This window comes from Rattus norvegicus, chromosome 1 (genome assembly GCF_036323735.1).
Source record: "Rattus norvegicus strain BN/NHsdMcwi chromosome 1, GRCr8, whole genome shotgun sequence".
NCBI lineage: Eukaryota > Metazoa > Chordata > Mammalia > Rodentia > Muridae > Rattus > Rattus norvegicus.
In genome coordinates, this window is record NC_086019.1 from 80,686,619 (window position 1) to 80,692,618 (window position 6,000).

The following is a 6,000-nucleotide window of genomic DNA, read 5'->3' on the forward strand; positions in this document are numbered from 1 at the left end:
AACAACAAAAATAACAGGAAATAACAATAACTATTCCTTAGTATCTCTAAAGATGAATGAGCTCAATTCCCTAATAAAACGACATAGACTAATAGAATGGACACATACACAGGACCCAGCATTTTTCTGCATAAAGAAATGCACTGCAGTGACTAAGACAGGCACAACCTCATATTAAGACTAGTAAAAATATTCCAAGCAAATGGTCGCAAGAAACAAGCTGAAGCAGCCATTTTAATATGAAATAAAATTCATTTTCAACCAAGTTATCATAAAAGGTAAAGGAGAATAATTCATACTCATCGAAGAAAAAAATAACCAAGATGTACTCTCAATTATGAATATCTGTGCTCCAAATGCAAGGGCACCCACATTCATAGAAGAAACTTTACTAAATCTCAAAGCCTATGTTGTACCACAAACAAAAGTAGCATGAAACTTTGACACCCCACTCTTTATCAATGGAAAGATCAAAACAAAAAATAAAAAACAAAATACAAACAAACAAAAAACCCCACAAAAACAAAACCTAAACACAGAAGTAGTGAAAGTGACAGAAGTTATGAACACAGTGGATTTACCATATCAATAGAACATTCCATCCTAAAACAAAAGAATATAACTTCTTCTCTGAAGAAGTACCTCATGGTACTTTGCCCAAAAGTAAACATATAATCAGTCACAAAACAGGCCTCAACAGATACAAGGATATTGAAATAATGCCATGCATACTATCAAATCACCACTGACTAATGCTAGTCCTAAAAAACAAGAAAAACAAGAGAAAGCCTGCACACACATGGAAGCTGAACAACATTGTACTCAATGATAACTTGGTCAAGGAAGAAATAAAGAAAGAAATTAAAAACTCTTTAGAATTTAATAAAAATGAAGGCACATCATAACCAAACTTATGAGATGCAATAAAAGCAGTGCCAAGAGGAAAACTCATAGTTCTGAGTTCCACCTCCAAAAAGAAATTGGATAGAGCATACACTAATATCTTAGCAGCAGACCTGAAAGCTCTAAAAGAAAAGTAAGCAGGTACACCCAAGCGTAGTGGAATGCAGGATATAATCAAACTCAGAGCAGAAATCAACCAAGAAGAGACACAAAGAACTGTACAAAGAATCAATAAAACCTAGAGTTGGTTTGAAAAAAAATCAATAAGACATAAACCCTTAGCCAGACAAACCTGAAGACACAGAAACAGTATCTAACAAAATCAGAAATGAAAAGGAAGATATAACAACAGGAACTTAGGAAATTCAAAAATTATCAGATCCTAGTAAAAAAACCTACACCCAAGAAAAGCGGAAAATATGGGTTATATTGACAGTTATCTAGACAGATACCAGGTACCAAATTTAAATCAGGATCACATAAGCCATGTAAACAGTCTAGTAACCCCTAAAGAAATAGAAGTTGCCATTAAAATCTCCCATCCAAAAAAGCCCAGGATCAGATGGATTTAGTATAGAATTCTATCAAACCTTCAAAGAAGATCTTATAACAATACTCTTGAAATTATACCACAAAATAGAAACAGAAGGAACACTATCCAGTTCATTCTTTGAAGCCACAATTACAGTTATACCTAAAACACACAAAGACCCGACAAAGAAAGAGAACTTCAGATCAATTTCCCTCATAATTATCGATAAAAAATTCTCAGTAAAATTCTCACAATCCAAATCCAAGAACACATCAAAACAATCATTCACCATGATCAAGTAGGCTTTATCCCACGTTGAAGGTATGGTTCAATATAAGGAAATCTATCAATATGATCCACTGCATAAAAAAAGTCAAAGAAGAAAACCACACTCATCTTATTAGGTGATGAGAATCATTCAACAAAATTCAACACCCCTCCTTGATAAAAGACTTGGAAAGATGAGGAATTCAAGTTCCATAGATAAACAAAGTAAAAGCAATATATAGCAAACCAGTAGCCAACATCAAAATGAATGGAGAGAAACTTGAAGCAATCTCCCTAAAATCAGGGACTAGACAAGGCTGCCCACTCTCTCCCTACCTATTCAATATTGTAGATGAAGTATTAGCCAGAGAAATTAGAGAACAAAAAGAGGTCAAGTGGGTACAAATTGGAATGGAAGTAATCAAAATATCACTATTTGCAGATGATATGATAGTATACTTAAGTGACCCCAAAAACTCCACCAGAGAACTCTTAAACCTGATAAACAACTTCCGCAAATTGGCTGTATATAAAATTAGGTCAAACAAATGAGTAGCCTCCCTCTATTCAAAGGATAAACAAGCTGGTAGAGAAATTAGGGAAATGACACCCTTCACCAAATTCAAAAATAATATAAAATTATTGGTGTGACTATAACCAAGCCTGTGAAATATCTGTATGACAAGATCTTTAAGTCTCGGGAAAAAAGATATTGAAGAAGATCCCAGAAGATGGAAAGATTTCCAATGCTCATGGATTTGCAAGATTAATTCTATAAAAAAAGATGACCATCTTGCCAAAAGCAATCTACAGTTTCTATGCAATCCCCATCAAAATTCCAACTCAATTCTTCAAAAATTTAAAAAAGAAATTTGCAAATTCATTTGGAATAACAAACAACCCATATAGGGAAAACTGTCCTCAATAATTCTGGGGGAATTATCATCCATGACCTCAAGCTGTATTACAGAGCAATAGTGATTTTTAAAAAAATGTATGGTATTGGTACATAGACAGGCAGAAAATCAATAGAATAGAAGACCCAGAAATGACCCCACACACCTCTGGTCATTTGATCTTTGACAAAGGAACTAAAGCCATCCTGTGAATAAAAGAAGGCATTTTCAACCAATGATGCTTCCTCAACTGTCAGTCAGCATATATAATGCAAATCGATGCATTCTTATTGCCCTGTAAAAAGCAGAAGTCCAAATGGATCAAGGACCTCCATAGAAAAGCAGATACACTGATACTAATAGATGAGTAAGTAGGGAAGAGCTTTGAACACATCTGTACAGGGAAAATTTTTCCTGAACAGAACACCAATGGCTAATGTTCTAAAATCAACAATCAAGAAATGGGACCTAATAAAATTACAAAGCTTCTGTAAAGCAAAGGACACTGTCAATAAGACAAAACAGCAACCAAAATATTGGGAAAAGATCTTTACCAATTCTATATATGATAGAGCGCTAATATCTAATATATAGAAATAAATCAAGAAGAACCAAATGATACTATTAAAATTGAGTACAGAGCTAAACATATTTCTCTAGTGAGGATTATCTAATGGCTGAGAAGCACCTAAAGAAATGTTCAACATCCTTAGTCATCAGGAAAATATAAATCAAAACAACCACACACCAGTCAGAATAGCTAAGATCAAAATCTCAGATTACAGCAGATGGTGATGAGGATGTAGCGAGAGAAACAGTCCTTCATTGTTCGTGAGATGCAAGCTGGTATGACCACTCTGAAAATCAATCTGTTGGTTTTTCAGAAAATTGGACAGAATGCCCCCTGAGGACTCAGCTATAACAGTCCTGGGCATGTATCCAAAACAGGTTCCAACATATAACATAGACACATGCTGTACTATGTTCATAGCAACCTTATTTTTAATATGCAGATGTCGGAAAGAACCCAGATGTCCTTCAACAGAAAAATGGTTACAGAAAATTTGGTACATTTGCACAATAGGGTACTATTCATCTTTTAAAAACAATGACTTCATGAAATTCTTAGGCAAATAGATGAAACTAGAAAATATCATCCTGAGTGAAGTGGTCCAGTCAGAAAAGAAGACACAAGGTATGAACTCACTGATAAGTGGATATTAGTCCAAAAGCTCGGAATATCCAAGATACAATTCACAGACAATGTGAAGCTGAAGAAGAAGGAGAAGCAATATATGGATGCTTCAATCCTTCTTATAAGGCGAAACCAAATACTCATGGGAGGAAAAACAGTGCTGAAGAATAGAAAACAGACCAAAAGAAAGGCCATTCAAAGACTGCCCAACTTGTGATCCATGCCATATGTAACCATCAAACCCAGTCACTATTGCTAGTGCAATGAAGTACTTGTTGACAGGAGCCTGATAGGGATGTCTCCTGAGACTCTGCCAGAGCCTTACTGACACAGGTGAAGATGCAGCTAACCATCACACTGAGCACAGGGACCACAATGGAGGATTTAGAGAAAGGACTAAAGGAGCTTATGGATTTGCAACCCCATAGAAAGAAAAATGATATTAACCAACCAGAAGCCCAGATTTCCTAGGGACTATACCACCAACCAAAGAGTACATATCGAGGGACCCATGGCTCCAGCTGCATATGTAGCATAGGATAGCATTGTCTGGCATCAATAGGAGGAGAAGTCCTTGGTCTTGTGAAGGCTTGTTTCCCCTGTGTAGGGGAATGCCAGGGTATTGATGTGGGAGTGGGTTGGTGGGAGTGGGAACATATTCATAGAAGCAGGGGGAGGGGTGAGGGACAGGGAAAGGGGATAACATTTGAAATGTAAATACATTAAATATACAATAAAAATAAAATAATTTTAAAAAGGAAAACAAATTATTCAGAAACTAAATGCTAAATCTGGCAGAAGAAAAATCTAGAACACTATATATCTAGAGATAACAGGACTCATTAGTACAGGCAATGAACTACAAATTAAGGACTGGAACTGCATGAAATTAAAAGCCTTCTGTACATTAAAGGAAAGTAATGACCTAGAGAGGTAAAGGGTTCAAAATTGGAGAAAATGTCTCTACTTCAATCAGAAGTTTATACTTACAATGCATTAAGGAATATAAGAAAATTGAACCTACTCCTAACAAACTTTCCAGTTAACAAATTGTATAAGAAAATAGACAGAGTTTCCTTTTAACATGAAACACATATATATTTAGTAAACACCTTTTGCAAGTACTCAACATATTTAGCTTTTGGGGAAAGGAAAATTACAAATACTTTGAGATTCCACTGCATGCCTTAGAATGATTATCTTCAAGAGAATATAAAACAACAAAGAGTGATCCTGGTGTCCAGAAATGTTATTATACTTCTTTCATGGTGGGAGAGCAAAGTTCTACATGTATTATAGAAAGGTATACAATGATTTATCAAAAATTAAAAATAGAATTACCATAGCACAGCTTATAAAGTAGATAAGGCATAGCTTCTATTTATTCTGCATATATAGCCACAGGAATGTATGTCCTACCACTGAGGTGCTTGCACATCCACGTAAGATGCTGCTTCATTCACAGTAGCAAAGAAATGATGTCCATCCTAGATGCTTATCATCAGATAATGGAAGTATGATATCTCTACACAGAAAAATTATGTCCAACTGTAAAAAATAATAAAAAACAATCATGAAATGTTTAGGAACTAGATGGAATTGCAAATAATTCACCAGGTGGCAGATTTAGAAAAGCAAAGGTCACTTGTTTTTTGTCAAAGAGGGACAGGTCTACAGGAATATAAGTGGAGAGAAAGTCGTTATAGGCTATAAAAAATCGAAAGATATCAAAAAACACAGACAGTAGACATGTTGAGGAATCAAGGTAGGGTAACAGAGTATATATGGCAAAAAAGCTAATGGATTTGGAAGTGCAAGGAGTTTGGGGAGATTGAAGAAGAAAAACAAAAATATATTTTTAGAAACATCATAATGAAATCCAAAATGAGGTACGATAATTAAGATTGTAAAAGATCACCCTCTCAAAAAAGAAAAAAAAAGAATTATATTTTTGTGGTAATTTTTTGGCATTGAATATGACAAAGTGCTATCACCAGTTGTACTGATCTTTGGTTCTGTCTCTTTTGTAATTAAAGTGATCAACTACCCAAACCTGCAAACTAAATGCTAGTCACCAGTATGCCTGTTCAGCAGGTGAAATTGCTCTCTGAAAACCCCTATGGCTAGAGGTCAACCTGGGTCCCACATAGTGAAAGGAGAGAAAGAGCTCCCAAAATAGGTCTTCTCACCTCCACATATGTATGCTA